Genomic DNA, 21300 nt, shown 5'->3' on the forward strand with positions numbered 1-21300 from the left:
TGTCAGGGTGAGATGGTATCTCATTTTAGTTTTGATTTGCATTTCCCAATGGCAAACTGAACGTGAGCATTTCCTCATGTGTCTGTTAGCTGCCTGAATGTCTTCTATGGTGAAGTGTCTGTCCACATAATTGGCCCATTTTTTAAACTGGATTATTTGTCTTTTTGTTACTGAGGTTTTGAAGTATTCTGTAGATTTTAGAGATTAGACTTTTGTCAGATACATCGTAGTCAAATTTTTTTTCTCTGTCTGTAAGTTCTCTTTTTACTCTTTTGGTGAAGTCTTTTGATGAGCATAAGTGTTTAATTTTTAGGAGCTCCCTCTTATCTAGTTTATCTTCTTGTGTTGTGAATTGTTCTCTATGGTTTGTATTGAATTTATGCCATGTATTAGGGCCCCTAGCGTTGTCCCTGTTTTTTCTTCCATGATCTTTATCGTTTTAGGTTTTTTTTTTTTTTTAAATAACTTTTATTAAGCTTCAAGTGAACGTTTACAAATCCAATCAGTCTGTCACATATAAGTTTACATACATCTCACTCCCTACTCCCACTTGCTCTCCCCCTCTTGAGTCAGCCCTTTCAGTCTCTCCTTTCTTGACAATTTTGCCGGCTTCCCTCTCTCTATCCTCCCATCCCCCCTCCAGACAGGAGTTGCCAACACAATCTCAAGTGTCCACCTGATATAATTAGCTCACTCTTCATCAGCGTCTCTCTCCCACCCGCTGACCAGTCCCTTTCATTTCTGATGAGTTGTCTTCGGGAATGGTTCCTGTCCTGTGTCAACTGAAGGTCTGGGGAGCATGGCCGCCGGGATTTCTCCAGTCTCAGTCAGACCATTAAGTTTGGTCTTTTTATGAGAATTTGGGGTCTGTATCCCACTGATCTCCTGCTCCCTCAGGGGTCCTCTGCTGTGCTCCCTGTCAGGGCAGTCATCGATTGTGGCCGGGCACCAACTAGTTCTTCTGGTCTCAGGAAGATGTAGGTCTCTGGTTCATGTGGCCCTTCTGTCTCTTGGGCTCTTAGTTGTCGTGTGGCCTTGGTGTTCTTCATTTTCCTTTGCTCCAGGTGGGTTGAGACCAATTGCTGCATCTTAGATGGCCGCTTGTTAGCATTTAAGACCCCAGACGCCACATTTCAAAGTGGAATGCAGAATGATTTCATAATAGAATTATTTTGCCAATTGACTTAGAAGTCCCCGCAAACCATGTTCCCCAGACCCCCGCACTTGCTCCGCTGACCTTGGAAACATTCATTTTATCCCGGAAACTTCTTTGCTTTTGGTCCAGTCCAATTGAGCTGACCTCCCATGTATTGAGTGTTGTCTTTCCCTTCACCTAAAGCAGTTCTTATCTACTGATTAATCAATAAAAAACCCTCTCCCACCCTTTCTCCCTCCCCCCCTCGTAACCACAAAAGTATGTGTTCTTCTCAGGTTTACTATTTCTCAAGATCTTATAATAGTGGTCTTATACAATATTTGTCCTTTTGCCTCTGACTCATTTCGCTCAGCATAATGCCTTCCAGGTTCCTCCATGTTATGAAATGTTTCAGAGATTCGTCACTGTTCTTTATCGATGCGTAGTATTCCATTGTGTGAATATACCACAATTTATTTACCCATTCATCCGTTGATGGACACCTTGGTTGCTTCCAACTTTTTGCTATTGTAAACAGAGCTGCAATAAACATGGGTGTGCATGTATCTGTTTGTATGAAGGCTCTTGTATCTCTAGGGTATATTCCTAGGAGTGGGATTTCTGGGTTGTATGGTAGTTCTATTTCTAACTGTTTAAGATAACGCCAGATAGATTTCCAAAGTGGTTGTACCATTTTACATTCCCACCAACAGTGTGTAAGAGTTCCAATCTCTCCGCAGCCTCTCCAACATTTATTATTTTGTGTTTTTTGGATTAATGCCAGCCTTGCTGGTGTGAGATGGAATCTCATCGTAGTTTTAAATTTGCATTTCTCTAATGGCTAATGATCGAGAGCATTTTCTCATGTATCTGTTGGCTGCCTGAATATCTTCTTTAGTGAAATGTGTGTTCATATCCTTTGCCCACTTCTTGATTGGGTTGTTTGTCTTTTTGTGGTTGAGTTTTGACAGAATCATGTAGATTTTAGAGATCAGGCGCTGGTCGGAGATGTCATAGCTGAAAATTCTTTCCCAGTCTGTAGGTGGTCTTTTTACTCTTTTGGAGAAGTCTTTAGATGAGCATAGGTGTTTGATTTTTAGGAGCTCCCAGTTATCGGGTTTCTCTTCATCATTTTTGGTAATGTTTTGTATTCTGTTTATACCTTGTATTAGGGCTCCTAGGGTTGTCCCAATTTTTTCTTCCATGATCTTTATCGTTTTAGTCTTTATGTTTAGGTCTTTGATCCACTTGGAGTTAGTTTTTGTGCATGGTGTGAGGTATGGGTCCTGTTTCATTTTTTTGCAAAGGGATATCCAGTTATGCCAGCACCATTTGTTAAAAAGGCTATCTTTTCCCCAGTTAATTGACACTGGTCCTTTGTCAAATATCAGCTGCTCATACGTGGATGGATCTATGTCTGGGTTCTCAATTCTGTTCCATTGGTCTATGTGTCTGTTGTTGTACCAATACCAGGCTGTTTTGACTACTGTGGCTGTATAATAGGTTCTGAAGTCAGGTAAGGTGAGGCCTCCCACTTTCTTCTTCTTTTTCAGTAGTGCTTTGCTTAGACGGGGCTTCTTTCCCTTCCATATGAAATTGGTGATTTGTTTCTCTATCCCCTTAAAATATGACATTGGAATTTGGATCGGAAGTGCGTTAAATGTATAGATGGCTTTTGGTAGAATAGACATTTTTACTATGTTAAGTCTTCCTATCCATGAGCAGGGTATGTTTTTCCACTTAAGTATGTCCTTTTGAATTTCTTGTAGTAGAGCTTTGTAGTTTTCTTTGTATAGGTCTTTTACATCCTTGGTAAGATTTATTCCTAAGTATCTTATCTTCTTGGGGGCTACTGTGAATGGTATTGATTTGGTTATTTCCTCTTCGATGTTCTTTTTGTTGATGTAGAGGAATCCAAGTGATTTTTGTATGTTTATTTTATAACCTGAGACTCTGCCAAACTCTTCTATTAGTTTCAGTAGTTTTCTGCAGGATTCCTTAGGGTTTTCTGTGTATATAATCATGTCATCTGCAAATAGTGATAACTTTACTTCTTCCTTGCCAATCCGGATACCTTTTATTTCTTTGTCTAGCCTAATTGCCCTGGCTAAGACTTCCAACACGATGTTGAATAAGAGCGGTGATAAAGGGCATCCTTGTCTGGTTCCCGTTCTCAAGGGAAATGCTTTCAGGTTCTCTCCATTTAGAGTGATATTGGCTGTTGGCTTTGCATAGATGCCCTTTATTATGTTGAGGAATTTTCCTTCAATTCCTATTTTGGTAAGAGTTTTTATCATGAATGGGTGTTGGACTTTGTCAAATGCCTTTTCTGCATCAATTGATAAGATCATGTGGTTTTTGTCTTTTGTTTTATTTATGTGATCGATTACGTTAATGGTTTTTCTGATATTAAACCAGCCTTGCATACCTGGTATAAATCCCACTTGATCATGGTGAATTATTTTTTTGATGTGTTGTTGGATTCTACTGGCTAGAATTTTGTTGAGGATTTTTGCATCAATGTTCATGAGGGATATAGGTCTATAATTTTCTTTTTTTGTAATGTCTTTACCTGGTTTTGGTATCAGGGAGATGGTGGCTTCATAGAATGAGTTGGGTAGTATTCCGTCATTTTCTATGCTTTGGAATACCTTTAGTAGTAGTGGTGTTAACTCTTCTCTGAAAGTTTGGTAGAACTCTGCAGTGAAGCCGTCCGGGCCAGGGCTTTTTTTTGTTGGGAGTTTTTTGATTACCGTTTCAATCTCTTTTTTTGTTATGGGTCTATTTAGTTGTTCTACTTCTGAATGTGTTAGTTTAGGTAGGTAGTGTTTTTCCAGGAATTCATCCATTTCTTCTAGGTTTTCAAATTTGTTAGAGTACAATTTTTCATAATAATCTGAAATGATTCTTTTAATTTCATTTGGTTCTGTTGTGATGTGGTCCTTCTCGTTTCTTATTTGGGTTATTTGTTTCCTTTCCTGTATTTCTTTAGTCAGTCTAGCCAATGGTTTATCAATTTTGTTAATTTTTTCAAAGAACCAGCTTTTGGCTTTGTTAATTCTTTCAATTGTTTTTCTGTTCTCTAATTCATTTAGTTCAGCTCTAATTTTTATTATTTGTTTTCTTCTGGTGCCTGATGGATTCTTTTGTTGCTCAGTTTCTATTTGTTCAAGTTGTAGGGACAGTTCTCTGCTTTTGGCTCTTTCTTCTTTTTGTATGTGTGCATTTATTGATATAAATTGGCCTCTGAGCACTGCTTTTGCTGTGTCCCAGAAGTTTTGATAGGAAGTATTTTCATTCTCGTTGCTTTCTATGAATTTCCTTATTCCCTCCTTAATGTCTTCTATAACCCAGTCTTTTTTCAGAAGGGTGTTGTTCATTTTCCAAGTATTTGATTTCTTTTCCCTAGTTTTTCTGTTATTGATCTCTAGTTTTATTGCCTTGTGGTCTGAGAAGATGCTTTGTAATATTTCGATGTTTTGGACTCTGCAAAGGTTTGTTTTATGACCTAATATGTGGTCTATTCTAGAGAATGTTCCATGTGCGCTAGAAAAAAAAGTATATTTTGCAGCAGTTGGGTGGAGAGTTCTGTATAAGTCAATGAGGTCAAGTTGGTTGATTGTTGTAATTAGATCTACCGTGTCTCTGTTGAGCTTCTTACTGGATGTCCTGTCCTTCTCCGAAAGTGGTGTGTTGAAGTCTCCTACTATAATTGTGGAGGTATCTATCTCGCTTTTCAATTCTGTTAAAATTTGATTTATGTATCTTGCAGCCCTGTCATTGGGTGCATAAATATTTAATATGGTTATGTCTTCCTGATCAATTGTCCCTTTTATCATTATATAGTGTCCTTCTTTATCCTTTGTGGTGGATTTAAGTCTAAAGTCTATTTTGTCAGAAATTAATATTGCTACTCCTCTTCTTTTTTGCTTATTGTTTGCTTGATATACTTTTTTCCATCCTTTGAGTTTTAGTTTGTTTGTGTCTCTAAGTCTAAGATGTGTCTCTTGTAGGCAGCATATAGATGGATCGTGTTTCTTTATCCAGTCTGTGACTCTCTGTCTCTTTATTGGTGCATTTAGTCCATTTATGTTCAGGGTAATTATAGATAAATAAGTTTTTAGTGCTGTCATTTTGATGCCTTTTTATGTGTGTTGTTGACAATTTCATTTTTCCACATACTTTTTTGTGCTGAGGCATTTTTCTTAGTAAATTGTGAGATCCTCATTTTCATAGTGCTTGACTTTATGTTAGTTGAGTCGTTACGTTTTTCTTGGTTTTTATCTTGAGTTATAGAGTTGTTATACCTTTTTGTGGTTACCTTATTATTTACCCCTATTTTTCTAAGTAAAAACCTAACTTGTATTGTTCTATATCGCCTTGTATCACTCTTCATATGGCCGTTCAATGCCTCCTGTATTTAGTCCCTCTTTTTGATTATTGTGATCTTTTACCTGTTGACTTCCATGATTCCCTGTTATGTGTATTTTTTTTTTAATTAATCTTAATTTGTTTTTGTGATTTCCCTATTTGAGTTGATATCAGGACGTTCTGTTTTGTGACCTTGTGTTGTGCTGATATCTGATATTATTGATTCTCTGACCAAACAATATCCTTTAGTATTTCTTGTAGCTTTGGTTTGGTTTTTGCAAATTCTCTAAACTTGTGTTTGTCTGTAAATATCTTAATTTCGCCTTCATATTTCAGAGAGAGTTTTGCTGGATATATGATCCTTGGTTGGCAGTTTTTCTCCTTCAGTGTTCTGTATATGTCGTCCCATTCCCTTCTTGCCTGCATGGTTTCTGCTGAGTAGTCAGAATATATTCTTACTGATTCTCCCTTGAAGGAAACCTTTCTTTTCTCCCTGGCTGCTTTTAAAATTTTCTGTTTATCTTTGGTTTTGGTGAGTTTGATGATAATATGTCTTGGTGTTTTTCTTTTTGTATCAATCTTAAATGGGGTTCGATGAGCATCTTGGATAGATATCCTTTCGTCTTTCATGATGTCAGGGAAGTTTTGTGTCAGGAGTTCTTCAACTATTTTCTCTGTGTTTTCTGTCCCCCCTCCCTGTTCTGGGACTCCAATCACCCGCAGGTTATCCTTCTTGATAGAGTCCCACATAATTCTTAGGGTTTCTTCATTTTTTTAAATTCTTTTATCTGATTTTTTTTCAGCTATGTTGGTGTCGATTCCCTGGTCCTCCAGATGTCCCAGTCTGCATTCTAATTGCTCAAGTCTGCTCCTCTGACTTCCTAGTGCGTTGTCTAATTCTGTTATTTTATTGTTAATCTTTTGGATTTCTACATGTTGTCTCTCTATGGATTCTTGCAACTTAATTAATTTTTCCACTATGTTCTTGAATAATGTTTTTGAGTTCTTCAACAGTTTTATCAGTGTGTTCCTTGGCTTTTTCTGCAGTTATCCTAATTTCATTTGTGATATCATTAAGCATTCTGTAAATTAGTTTTTTATATTCTGTATCTGATAATTCCAAGATTGTATCTTCATTTGGGAAAGATTTTGATTCTTTTGTTTGGGGGGTTGGAGAAGCTGTCACGGTCTGCTTCTTTAAGTGGTTTGATATGGATTGTTGTCTCCGAGCCATCACTGGGAAACTAGTTTTTCCAGAAAATCCGCTAAAAAAAAAATGCAGTCAGATCCCTATCAGAGTTCTCCCTCTGGCTCAGGCTATTCAGATGTTAACGAAGCCGCCTGCGTCCAGTCCAAATCCCTGCGGGACGGTTCCCTGGCTCGGACGCTGCTCTCCCCATTCCAAGACCAGTCACTGCCTCCCGGGGACTTCTCCTACCGGCTGCGTCCCACGCCGCCCGTGGAACCGGCTGGTCCCCCTCCCGGGGTTAGTTTAGGGGGGTGGAGCCGCTCTCTGTGCTTGTGCTGTACGTGACTGGTACACTGGCTCCAGGCTCTGGAAACAATCGCTGCTTCCCCGTATTAGTTCGTTCTCCGTCTCTAAATCTGTGTTTGTTGTTCAGGGTTCGTAGATTGTTATGTATGTGATCGATTCACTTGTTTTTCCGTGTCTTTGTTGTAAGAGGGATCCGAGGTAGCGTCTGCCTAGTCCGCCATCTTGGCTCCGCCCCTCGTTTTAGGTTTTATATTTAGGTCTCTGATTCATTTTGAGTTAGTTTTTATGTATGGTGTATGGTATGGGTCCTGTTTTTTTTTTTTTTTTTTAAAGAAGGACATCCAATTTTGCCAGCATAATTTGTTAAAAAGACTGTCTTTTCCCCTTTTAAACGACCTTGGTCCTTTGTCAAAGATCAATTGACCATAAGTGGATTGATTTACATTTGGGTTCTCTATTCTGTTCCATTGCTCTATGTGTCTGTAACTGTACCGATACCAGGCTATTTTGACTACTGTGCCTGTATATATAGGTTCTGAGATCAGGTAGTATGAGGCCTCCTACTTTGTTCTTTTTCTTCAGTAATGATTCACTTATCTGGGTCCTCTTTCCACATAAAGCTGGTGATTAGTTTTTCCATCTTGTTATTTTATTTTAATTTTTAATCTCAAAAGAGGAGTTTTGGAAATGTAATACTTTTGAACCAGAGGAATGAACCCCTAATGATAGATTTTCAGACTCAGGATTGAGGGAGTTTTTTTTTTTGAAGAATAGCCTTTCAAATTTTGCCTTATCAGCAGCCACCTCAGCTGCCGTTTGCATGGGGATTTGCCCTTTTATCCAGCAAAGGTCCTGAGTGTACCGAGCTGAGATGTGTGTGTGTAATCCAGGTGTCAATATTTACTGTAGGATAAAAGCTCTGGGTCTCATTTAATTAAGTCAGTGTCTGATTCTATTTCCCAAATTCTTACTGTGGAAGTAAATTTCAACTAACAAAATGCCCAGGAGGGTACAGCTTCTTCAGTAGACCCTAGAATCAAGCTCAATGATAATTCTGGTCTGAACCTATGGGCGTGCCTTTCTCTCAGAGCGCTCTGCCTTAGGATGGCTCCCAGAGGCACACCCTCAGACAAGTACTCAGGGGCAAGTGGTTTACGAAGGACCTGCCCCTGGGAGAAGGGATGGGCAAGCAGAACAGGGAAGAGACAGGGGCCAAGCAAAGGGTTGATTTCAGGTGAAGTCCAAGCTTCCACCTGACCCTGAGAGGAGCTTTGGAGTGAAAATTGTACCTCAGAGTTTGTCTCTAAAAAAAAAAAAATTTTTTTTTTTTTTTTGGAGGCCAGGCGGCTGGGTTGCCATACCAGTCAGCTAGAGGCTACAGGCCACTCTGAGGGACACAAATGCCTAGATATTTCCTCTCTCCACATGGGTGAAGTGGCTCCAGTAGCCCAAGGTGATTCTCTGAGGAGACTGTGGTTGTGAACTGTCAGCAGCAAAGTGCATGGAAGTGGGAACGTGGGTGCATGGCCCCAGAAAGGGAATCCAGGGGATCTGGGTGGGCACCTATAGTGTCCACTGCTAACATTCACCCATTCTACCCCATAATGCAACTGCCACAGGTCTGTTGAGGATGGTTGAAATCCTATCTGACAGTAGTGGATGCTAAAGCTCGTGCGCACGTTTCTACTTTCCAGAGATGCTGAAAGAGGATGTCACTTAGATGGTGAACAAAAGTTAAGTGTACTATTTAGGAAGCCATAGAAAGGAGAAGTCTCAGCTCTGATTAGGCTGAGGAGGCTAAAAGACAGCTCAGGGAGAATAACTTGCTTTCCCCATCCAAGCTGTCTCCCTTCTTGTGCCTGCATGTTCTGACCGTGAACAGGGGCCAGGTGGTGTGAGCACAGACTCCGGAAAGCTTCTGGGATTGGAACAGGGTGATGTTTAATACTTTCTGGTCCTTTGCCTCCCGCCACCGCCTTCGCTGGCCCTTAATGAGAGTTCTACATTCCTCGGGAGTCCCCTTTGCCTGACTCATTGTGTAAGACAAAGGGATCAGCCTTAGACGTGACTCTCTGAAACCGATGACGAATTTTATGTAGTTCCAGGCCTGTGCAACAATTTGAGGTAGGGGCTTTTGCGTCCTTTGTTTGTGGTTTATTGTGCTAATATAAATGCCCTAAAATACACTAGTGCGTTAGTACATACCATTGCTGGATGGGTAAAGCAAATGTTAGAGATTTAAAAAAATTCTATTTCCTGCGGTTAAGGAAAGGGTAAACCAAAGCAGTGAGTCTTTGTGGAGTTCTTGGACTTAATTCTTCAGACCCAGGTTAGCTCCCTAAGATCCCTTTTCTTCATCCTCGTGGTTGATTGTAGGTTCCATGATGGAGGTTTTCTTGGAAGATAAACTTTCTGGCCTTTTTGTCTGAGAAACAAAAACAAAATTCTTAAAGAAATGAACAGTTTAAAAGCAAAACTAATAACAATTAGGATATAGAAGTATAGGATTAAGCATGATTAAAGTTTATTCCTCTCTCACATAAAAAAGTCTGGAGGTAGGAAGTTCAGGGTTGGTATGGTACTTTCATGAAGTTGCTGGGGACCCAGGCTCTTCCAGATCAGAGGGTATTGTCCTTACCGTCATGTTTATTACAGCTGCTAGAGCCCTGGCCTTCACATCTGAGTTCTAAGGAACAGGGTGGAAAAAGAAGGGCGTATACCTCTCTTTAAGGCACTTCCTGGGAAGTCTCACATGACACTATTCAGTTAGAACACAGTCACATGATCACAGCTAGCTTCAAGAGAGGCTGGGAAATACAACCTTTTAGCTTGTTAGCAACATACACCACCAAAAGTCAGTTTTGCTAAATAAGGAAGAAGGAAAAATGGATATTGAGTAGGCAGCTAGCTGGCTCTGAGACAAGTTTTCAGATGTTACCAAATTCTTTTGGACCTCGGGCCTGATCTATCGCTGCTGCCTCTCTGTGTTAAGTGCTGGGTGGCTCCTCAGTGCTGCTTGCGACTGATGAGAAACCATCACTGTGTTTAAACAAATGCATCTATGTTGCTGCTTATTATTCTGGACTCAGGGCTGCCCATTGGAGGGATGGCCAAATTGTAAGCCCACATCTGCAGTCTAGTGGTTGTGACTTTCAATTTGGAGCTTTTATTTGGAACCACCATGTGGTTTCTCTGTCCATGGGGTCTTACTGCGTGTGGCAGCTCCCTCAGACTGGCCGACATATGCCCACCTTGGTTTTTGTGACTCTGGAGGGTGGCTGCTCCTTGAGCCCTGTAAAGGGAATTTCTGGGATGCTGCATCACTCATATTTGACAACAGGTAATTCCCCCAAAACTCTCCAAATTTGGAAGTCTGAGTAGTCATCTTTACGTGATACTGTACGAAAGATAAACACTTAGCTTTATACAGACTGCCAGGAAGTGCCAACATGGCCTCTATTCCAGGTTTATGCCTAGGATGAAATGCCTCTAAACAGAGCTTCTGCACAAGGAATGATGCCCTGGGACCCTACATGAACTGACCCTATTTAACTTTCTGGCCTATTATTCATCTTGTCTTCCCTGCAACCTGGCCTCTAGGCACACCCTGGAACCTGAAGGGGACCACGTCTCTCAAGCTTGTTGCTTTTACACTTGCCTTGTGTCATGGATTGAATTGTGTCCCCCAAGAATATGTGTACCAGTTTGGCTAGGCCATGATTCCCAGTATTGTGTGATTGTCCACCATTTTGTCATCTGATGTGATTTTCCTATGTGTTATAAACCCTATCTCTATGATGTTGATGAGATGGGGTTAGCAGCAGTTATGTTAATAAGGCAGGACTCAGTCTACAAGATTGGATTTTGTATTGAGCCAATCTCTTTTGAGATACAGAAGAGAGAAGCAAGTAGAGAGACATGGGGACCTCATACTACCAAGAAACAAGAGCCAGGAGAATAGCATGTCCTTTGGGCCCAGGGTCCCTGTGCTGAGAAGCTGCTTGACCAGGGGAAGACTGATGACAAGGACCTTCCTCCAGAGTCAACAGAGGGAGAAAGCCTTCCCCTGGAGCTAATGCCCTGAATGTGGACTTGTAATGTACTAGATTGTGAGAGAATAAACTGTTTGTTGAAGCCATCTACTTGTGGCATTTCTATTATAGCTGCACTAGATAACTAAGCATCCTGTTTTTCTGGGAATGGACTGGTTAGTCCATCTTCCTCCTTTGTGTTCTCTTCTCACTGTTACTTGTTTGTAGTTCCTTGAGTAAGAATTATCAGTCTCCCGGGCCTTAATTTTCTCATCTATAAAAAGGAATGGTAAGCTCAAAAGTCTCTTTAAGGGCTAAAATGTTGCTTCTGATATTGTATTTTGAGCAGGAAACAGCATACAAAAGGAATTGTTGTCACTTTTTAGAAGGGAGAGAAGCAAGCTCAGGATGTAAGTAGATGGTAGATCCAGCAACCATAATAATAACCACGACTTATTGATCACTTGAAACTATGCTAGGTGCTTTATGCATATTATTACTGATTCTCCTAAGAACCCCACAAATCAGGGATTGTTATTCTCGTTTTGCTCATAAGAACTCTGAGGCTGGCAGAGGCTAAGCATTGTTCCAATAAGACATAGCTAGTAAGTTGCTGAGTCTGAACTGAACCCAGGTCTTTCTAATTCCGAAGCTGGGCTTCTTTCTCTTGTGCTTAGTAGCCAAGGTTTAGCTCTGTTTCTGGTCTTGCACATGTTGTTGTAGGAAGGCTACCATGAGCTTGTGGAATCAGATTCCTACATGTAGCTCTCACCTCCCTCAACTCACAATGCTGTTTCCCTAAGAAGCCCATGGAGTAAGGTCCAACATGAACTAGACTTAAAAGCAATTTTCTTTCCTGTTTAGATGTTTAAAACATGATTGGTCCACTACCTTAAATGTAAATATTTTCTTACTAATACCCAAGTTACAAGTTGCCTATCGTGACTTTTTCTAAATTTTATTTTGTTGTTGAGAGTATAAAAAAAACAGCAAAAATACACCAATTCAATTTTTCCTATATTTATAATCCAGTGACATTGATTACATTCTTTGAGTTGTGCAACCATTCTCATCTTCCTTTTCTGAGTTGTTCCCCTCTCATTTACATAAACTCACTGCCCCCCTAAGGGTCCCATCTAATCTTTTGAGATGTTGTTGTCAATTTGATCCCATATAGATAGTTCTTAAGAGAGCGTAATGCTCAAGGCATTTTTTTTTATTAAATCAGCTAAGCTAAACTATTGTTTGGTTTTAAGAAGACTTCAGGGGATATTTTTGGTTTAAGTTTTAAAGATTATCTCAGGGCAATAGTTTTAGGGGTTCATCTAGCCTCCATGGTTCCAGAAAGTCTGGAGTCTGTGAGAATTTAAAACTCTGCTCTCTATTTACCCCCTCTTGATCAGAATTCCTCCATAGAGTTTTTGATCAAAATGTTCAGTAATGGTAGGTGGGCACCATTCAGTTCTTCTGGTCTCATTGCACACGAGGCAGTTGTTCATGGAGGCAATTAGCCACACATTCCATATCCTCCTTCTATTCCTGACTCTCCTTCTTCCTCTGTTGCTCCAGGCAAATAGAGACAAATTTCTGACTATCATGAGTCTTTTCGGATTTTTATCCTTTCCTTTCTTCTCTCCCCATCTCTTAGTTATCTAGCGCTCCTGTAATAGAAATACAAGTGAGTGGCTTTAACAGACAGAAATTTTTCTCATGGTTTAGGAGGCTAGAAATCTGAATTCAGGGTGCTAGCCCTAGGAGAAGGCTGTTTCTCCCTCTCTGTCCACTCTGGCGGAAGGTCCTTTTCTCTTTTCAGCTTCTATTCCTGGGTTCGTTGGCAATTATGTGGCGTGTATCATTCCCAAATGGAATTATAACCACAGGTATAGGGGTCAGGATTTACAACGTGTATTTTTGGGGGACACAATTCAATCCATAACACCCTCATCAGTTCCAGTCCAGCAGTTGCTACACCCCAACTATAGGAACAAGCTTCCGTTTTCTTGGCTCTGCTGCCACCAGATTGTTATTACAATAATATGCACCCCTGGCAATTTGCGGCAGCTCCATATTTCTAGCATTGAGTTGTTCGGATTTCCCACTTTGGGAGAGTTTGCAGCAGTGGTGCGGAAGAACGCTGGCTTTATACTTATGTGTTCGGGAGCCGCTGAAAGGAGACTCCAGCGTCCCAATCGTGGGAGCAAAACTAGACAGAAAGTGCAGCATGTTCCCGAAGTGAAAATATTTCATTGGATTCATTTTTTCCCCCTAGAATATTGCTATGCGTAAACAGATGTTTATGCTAAAAACACTTTGGAAAGAAAATCGTCATGGTACATTGTACATCTCTACCATGTTGCCCCTAAGGAGCCAGCTGTTTTGCTAATGCAGGCAAACCATGAACTGGGTCAGGGAGTAGGCAGGATCATCAGGCAGCCTTATTTTCATTATAAAATTGATATGAGATAAGGAAACTTTACAGAAACCCAGCACCATCTCTTTTAGCATTTTGGTGCATCGCCGTCTAGTCTTTTTATTTCTTTGTGCATGGGATTAAAAACACTTAAAGTTCTAGGCATACTATGTATATAACCTTATACACGCACTCCTTATTATGGTTATATAACAGCAATTATATAATGCTCCTTAGAAGCAAGGATGGGAAGACTACATCTTACATACTTTGGACATGTCAGGAGAGATCAGTCCCTGCAGAAGGACATCATTCTTGGTAAAGTACGGGGTCAACGAAAAAGAGGAAGACCCTCAAGGAGATGGATTGACACAGTGGCTGCAACAATGGGCTCAAGCATAACAACAACTGTGGGCATGGTACAGGACCAGGCACTGCTTTGTTCTGTTGTACATAGGGTCGCTATGTGTCGGAACTGACTCGACAGCACCTAACAATGACAACATATAATATATGAATCTTCTAATTATAATTTTCAAGCATTATTATGTCATTTTAATGACTATTTTATTTTATTTTTTTTTAGTTTCTAAATCAGTTTATAAACATATAGGTGCCTTAGCTTATACCCAAAGGAAACCCTGGTGGCGTAGTGGTTAAGTGCTATGGCTGTTAACCAAAGGGTCGGCAGTTTGAATCCACCAGGCGCTCTTTGGAAACTCTATGGTGCAGTTCCACCCTGTCCTATAGGGTCACTATGAGTGAGAATTGACTCGACGGCACTGGGTTTGGGTTTTTTTTTTTTTTTTAATACCCAAAGGCATGTAGTTCTGCACAATTCACGATGACCAGTGTGATTTTGAAATGACTTTGTGGAGGGTTCAGCTTTCAGTCTTGGTGGCTTTCTCCCTCAGGTGAGCCCATCACAATATGAGACACTTGGGGAAGGGCTGTCTCTGGTTATCCTCACATGATTGTTTTTTTAGCAGATGGCGTGGCCCCCAACCCTGGGTTTGGCATAATCAGAGCTGCCACCAGAGCACAGCCTTGGTGCTTTGATGGGTGAGGCTGCAGGTAACCTCAGCTTACAACACCTGGAGGAAGAGCCTTTGGTGGTCTTTGTGTGCCTTCTTCCCCAGCTCTCCAAGAATGCTTGCATGTGTGGCAGGATATGGAATGAAGAGGCAGGGGGCAAGGGCCTTGGCTTGGCTTCACCCCATATGACCTTCCCAGGCTTCCTCCCAGCTTCAGACATGTCTCTGCAGGAAGAAGCCATTCCCTGCGGCTCAGGAGTGCCTAGGCTTAGTGCACCCCTACTTACTGAAATGCCCTGGCTTCCCCTTTGATTAATAGGGAATAAGCTTTTCCCCAAGCTAAGCCCTCTTCCCGTTTTCCAATGTGGATTGAGACTTAGGGGTGCTGTTGAAGGAAGGCAATCTCCCCGGAAGACAACCACACTTTTTACTCCTGGAATGACCACAGATGCTGGGCTGTACCTGGCTTGCTTTGTGCTCATTAAAGACCAGGTCTCATCTCCAACCTGTACCATTTGATAGATGGGACCGAAGATTCCCTGGATCAAAGACCTCTCCACTAAGGTTGTCATAAATCCACCGCCATTGAGTGGATTCTGACTCATAACGACCCTATAGGACAGAGTAGAACTGCCCCGTAGGGTTTCCAAGGCTGTAATCTTTAAGGGAGCAGACTGCCACATCTTTCTCTCGTGGAGTAGCTGGTGGATTCAAACCTCTGACCTTTGAGTTAGCAGCTGAGTGCTTTAACCACCGTGCCACCAGGGCTCCTTAAGGTTGTCATAGGTACTTAAATCCATCAACAGGTTGCCTTCAGCTGCCTAGACCACTGTTCCCTTTAGTCTGGGGCTTGAAAGCTAGAGGGTCACCTGGGACCTGTCAGATGTCATCTCGAAGGATGCCACTGTGCTTGCTGAGAAGGTACCACTTGAGCCTGTCAGGCAGAGGTAGGGCTGTGACCTTTACATCCTCGGGCCAAGGCTGAAGGTAGAGCGGGTTGTAAATGAGACACAGATGCTTAGGGTGGGGGGCGGGGAGCGGGCGGTGTAACTCTCTGGCTGTCTCAAGGAGAAGTACAGGGCCTGGATCTTTCCTGCCAGGCTGCCCACAGGGTGGATGTCAAAGTTTTCAGGCAGCTGGAGTTTCTGGGAGTTAGTCTTCATGAGATCCGGGATGGCCTTAGCTTTGCACGGAAGGTACATGTGGCTCTCATCTTCGGTGCAGCCTGGATGGGAACAGAGCCTCTCAAAGATGGTGTGAAACCCCGACCAGGAGGACACCCCATGGAGGAAGTCCTTGTAGGCGGTTCTAGACTCCAGCAGGAAGTGCAGGAGAGGGAGATGCAGTTTAAAGCATTTGAGGCAGATATGAGTGAGGGATTCGTGGCCTGGGCACTCACTGTGGCCTGCCCCCTGAGCCAGCAGCAGCTGCGTTACTTGGAAGCAGAAGGGGTGATCACCTGGGCTTCCTCTTTGTCCCCCCTCCCACAGTTTCACTGAACAGAAAGATGATGCAGGTGAGCACGGTGTCCCCGTCTCTGGCGGTAGCCTTGACATCTGCCACTCCATCCAGCAAGAGCCGGATGTTCTCAGTGTTGTGGGCGGTAGCCTTGACATCTGCCACTCCATCCAGCAAGAGCCGGATGTTCTCAGTATTGTGGATTGGCACCCTGTCATTGGCGGCCGAAGCATGCAGCAAAGAAGTCTTTCTGTGCTTGTCATCGGCTTTGACATCTGCTCCGAGGTCTAGGAGGTGCTGCAGGCAGGGCAGGCGCTCTGGCTTCTTGCTGGCCAGGCCGAGGGACTGCTTTGGCAAAACTGGTCCCTCCAATTAGTGTGGGCCCCGTGGTGCACCAGCAGCTCAACCATGTTGGGTTTGTTTCCCGTGGTGGCAATGAGCAGGGCGGTATAGTAGACTGGGTCTTCAAAGTTGCGAATGGCCCCGTTCCATAGGAGAACATCGCTGCCCACGTCAGTTCCAGCTCAGCCATCTTCAGCAGGGCGTTGCTCAAGCCTCCCTGATAAACTGGGGGAGTGGACCTTCCTCTCCAGCAGCTCAGTGAGAACAGGGATTTGGCTGTCTTGGCTGGTGTCATAACTGGGCCTAAGGTCCTAGATCAAGAGCTCTGTAAAGTGCAGGTTGAAGTCAGTCTGGCAGGAAGGAGCGAAAGCCAGGGACCACTGTTCTGGGGTCTTGGTATTGTATTTGAGCCACTACATGCTCAGTTTATGACTATTTTAAATGGCACCAACATTTGATTAGGTGGCTACAATAATTTATTGAAGGATTTGCCTATATTAGACATTTAGAACAAATTTTTTTTTTTTAAGTGGTAGCCTTCCAAGTGATCTGGCACAAAAATTATGGCACTCCGTGGAGGCAACAGTGGGATGAGCCCTGAACATTGCAGAGCCCCGGGGAAGGAGAGCAGATGCCTGATTCTGCAGAGGTGACAAGATGGATGGGTTGCCAGAGGTCTTCTTGGGTCACTGCAGTGACTTGAGCTAGTACAGAGAAGCTGCCACGTTATGTACCCCAGGTTATGCCAAGACAAAGAGCAACACAAGTGATGCTCAGGTGGTGAGAAGACAATGAGCCTGTGAGGTGGAGGAAGGGTCCTGGGGGCTTAGGAAGTCAAACACGCTAGGGTGTAGGCTTGGCCTGTTTCTGGGCTCTTGGAATTGGCTGCTTCTCCATATTGGCTGACTAGAGGGTTGAAAGCCTTGGTCATGCCTGTCAGGCTAATAAAACTAAACCTGTTGCTACTGAGTCAATTCCAACTCCTCACGACCATACAGGACGGAGTAGAACTGCCCCACAGGGTTTCCAAGGAGCAGCTGGTGGATTTGAACTGCTGATCTTTGATTAGCAGCCTGAGTTCTTAACCACTGTGCCACCAGGGACCCATATACTGGTTAAAATACATCAGGTTGAGTGACGGCAGAAATAATAGCCCTTTTCCCAGGCTCCCCAGAGAAGCACATCAGCTCGCTGTTGGCAGGAGGTCTGGTGAGCTCATCCAGCTTAGGGGCTTTGTTTCCAAATGGGCTGTGGGTCAAAACAGAAGTTAAACCTTTACGGGAAGAGAATTTCTCTGCGGAAGGGCTGCAGTGCCCAGCGGGGCTCTGTGCTGGCATTTCTCTGATTTTGAAAGAGAGGAGACATTTTCGCCCACATAAATTATACATCAGGTTAATGACAAAGTACTTGTTTTCAAGTGCAATGGAATGCCATGGTTCTTGCCTGTAGCGACCCCCCTGAGGTGCAAGCTGCCATTTAAGCATTCTTAATTAGCGGTGTGCCGCGATGCAGTTTGTTGTGAGCTATTCCCAGTTACCCGGGGAAAGATCATGTGCCTGGGGTGAGACCATGCGCCATAACACTTGTGATGCTCTCCTATTTCTACAAATCACCTTTTTTCTATTTGAAAGTTGAAGAGTCATTTGATTCTCTGAAATGTTGTTTCTCAGGATCAGAAACGTCATAATGGACATCAATTTAATGAACAAAAATTGTGATCACTAATGTCACTTTCCAGTGGCCAGACAACATGGTCCCATCAAGACATGGAAGGACTTCATGGTGTGACCCAACCTCCTTCTAGGAGAAAGGATTTTTTCAGTTGGGTGACTCATGGACTTTAGGGTACATTGGAATGGGGTTTGGTTCTTGTTTTGTTTTCTAGTTGTGTGGCCTTGGATTAGATTGTAAAGTGTATTGGACAGTATCTGGCACATATGGTAGGGCGCGTACATGTTGGTTGTGCTTATTCTTACTAACCTGTGAAGTAATGTCTGGACCATGGTGGGCACGCCATCAGGGTTCCCTCCCTTCTTCCATTGCTCCTCAGACAGTTGGTGCTCCAGCCTTTGCTTAACCTGCATGCTAGCAGCTTCATTTCTTTAGTCGTGTTCTTGTTAAAAAGCAACAAACAAAAAAAACCAAGTAAAGTTTAAATAAATGGCTAAAGCACCGAAAAAGCCAATGGGTGGTGCTAGTTGATGCATAGTCCAGAATTTGAATGGATTTAAAAGATTTCACGGAGATGGTTTATGGTATTTGTGGTTACTGTCTCCAATATGGAGCCCCCTTGGCGTAGTCTTTAGGAGCTGCTCCTTGGAAACCCTATGGGGCAGTTCTACTCTGTCCTATAGGGTCGCTATGAGTCGGAATTCACTCAATGGCAACGGGTTTGGTCTCCAACGCTTGTAAAATTATAAAATTCAGCAAGGAAAAGAATAGGTTTGTCTGTTTAGGAGACAATTAATCAAATAACTCCCAAAATGAATTAGCAGCTGAGAAAGAGAGCAAGCAACAGAGACAAAGAGGGCAAGGGGGTAATGAAAAAGGCTCCCGGCAAGCAGACAATGGTGGAGGGAACAGTTTCCTGTGATACAAGGAGGAGCAGGGGCCTGTGCCCTTAAGTAAGTGGTAGAAGTGGCAGTGGGGCCAGGTGGCAGCACCTGCTAATTCTGGTGATGGTGGAGACACTTATCCCATTACCCTTTGCAGTGGATGAGAATTATAAGTCAACATTCCTTGCACACTTGTTCTGGGCCAGGCCCTGGGCTAAGAGTTTTAGATGTGTGTCCAAAACCAAACCAAACCAAACCCAGTGCCGTCGAGTTGATTTTGACTCATAGCAACCCTATAGGACAGAGTAGGACTGCCCCATAGAGTTTCCAAGGAGCACCTGGTAGATTCGAACTGCTGTCAGTTTGGTTTAGCAGCCTTAGCACTTAACCACTATGGCACCAGGGTGTCCTGATATGTGTGTACTTCCCTGAAATTCCTAATTAAGCTCTGTGGTCTCTGATCTCCAGCATCATTAGTCTGGGCCATGCACCTCAGCATTTCTGCCTTGTTCTCCTGCTGTTTCACCTGTGCCAGGTGTTTCCTAGGCGAGACTGTAAACAACCTGGGGGGAGAGAATGTATCTTCCTTGTATCTACAGTCCTTTGAAACCCAGTCTGGGGTCAGGCCCAAAAAGCGTGCTCAAAATGGACTTGTGGAAGTTTGCAGACTCTTTTTAGCCAGTAATGACACCTGACGTTTATGGAGGGCTGTATGCTGGGTGCTGTGCTCAGTGCTTTACAAGCATAACCTCATTTCATCCTTATGACAGTCCTCGGATGTAGGGAGTTTTTTCTCTACTTACCTTGTAGGGGGCTGAGGATCAGGGAGGTTATGCCACTTGCCCAAGGTCATAGCCAGAAAGTGGTCAAGGTGGGTTTTGAACCTGGGTTGACCTTACTTCTCAGCTTATGGTCTGCACCCCCGGGGCACCCACTCTTGCTTGGGGGAGGGGATGTTGCTGGAAGAAGGGACAGAGAGCTCTTCTTTTGCAGTCCATAAAGGGCTGAGTATAGTTGTGGGGATGTTTTATCAGGCCCTGAAACTTAATCCTGAATATCCTCCTGTGCTTTTGCTAAAAACCTATTGCCTGGGGCAGTTTAGGAAATCCTGGCTACATAGTGGTTAAGAACTATGGCTGCTAACCAAAAGGTTGGCAGTTCAAATCCACTCCTTGGAAACTCTATGGGACAGTTCTACTCTGTCCTATAGGGTCGCTATCAGTCGGAATTGACTTGATAGCAGTGGGTTTTGGGGCAGTTTAGGGATGAATTGAAGTGGAAATGACACCAATCTCAGGCAAAGTGGAAAGGACAGTGCAATGTGGAAATGGAACTGAAAGAAAGTCAGAGAAGTAATTCTCTGCTTGCTTCACTTTTTTTTTTTAAACAAATTGTATAAAAGCATTCCAAAGAATTCACAGGAAGCGCATGTGTGCGTGCCCTGCACATACACCATTTCCACGTGATGCATAGAAAACAAACCCTTAGGTTCTAGAAATAATCCAAGTGACAAATGGTCTTTGTCTATATATATATCATAAGCAACGGTGCCAAATTATCTGTATGACTTTACTAACAGATGTGTTCCCTTTAGCTAAACAAATATTAATTTTCCAGCTCTTTGACCCGCTGATAAATGATATCCTGTTGGAGATACATCATGACGAGTTACAGTAAAAGCTGATGTTGCATGTCATTGTCAAGATGTAATTCAAACGAGAGGCAGACTTTCCTGCCACATATGTGGTCCTTTGGTTTAGAAAATACTCACAATGCTTTTGATACTGTGGGTTTCCCCCACTATATTCCATATCCCACCACCCACTGCTGTCCATTCGATTCCGACTCATAGCGACCCAACAGGCTGTAAATCTCTACGGAAGCAGACTGCCACATCTTTCTCCCACGGAGCCGCTGGTGGTTTTGAATCGACGACCTTTTGGCTAGCAGTCGATGGCTTTAACCACTGCACTGCCAGGGCTCCTCAAATTCTATATAACATGGTAATAATAAAAGCAGTTATTACACTTAAAATTCATGTATTAATCCAAAAAGGTAAGCCAATATTTTGAGCCATTTGTCATTTCTGGCAGTCCTTGGGTGGCGCAAACTGTTAAACACAGGGGCTCGAACCCACCACCTCAGAAGAAAATCCTGGTAGTCTGCTTCTGAAAGGCCATGGCTGTGAAATCCCTGTGGAGTGCAGTTCTGCTCTGCACACTTGGGGTTGCCAGGAGTCAGAATCAACTCGACAGCAAATGTTTTCTTTAAATCATTCTGGCTCAGGGTTTGGAATGTGTGTCCTGCCACTTGGAATGTGCCTTTCTCTAGCCTCTGCCCTGCAGGATCTTTTGACATCATGAACTTGGCTTGAAATGTTGCTAGACTACAGAATAAAGTCACCTCGGGGGGTCTAAAATACAAGTTTGTGTGATGTATGGCTATGATTTGGGGTTTCCGGTGATTGAA

At 42.9% G+C, this 21300-nt stretch overlaps 1 pseudogene; it reads right to left on the bottom strand.

The window, feature by feature from the left end:
- Window positions 1-15355: 15355 nt before the first annotated feature.
- LOC126059399 (ankyrin repeat and SOCS box protein 6-like) lies at window positions 15356-18360 on the bottom strand (annotated as a pseudogene).
- Between the last annotated feature and the right edge of the window lie 2940 nt (window positions 18361-21300).

Source organism: Elephas maximus, chromosome 16 (assembly GCF_024166365.1).
Source record: "Elephas maximus indicus isolate mEleMax1 chromosome 16, mEleMax1 primary haplotype, whole genome shotgun sequence".
Classification (NCBI taxonomy): Eukaryota; Metazoa; Chordata; class Mammalia; order Proboscidea; family Elephantidae; genus Elephas; species Elephas maximus.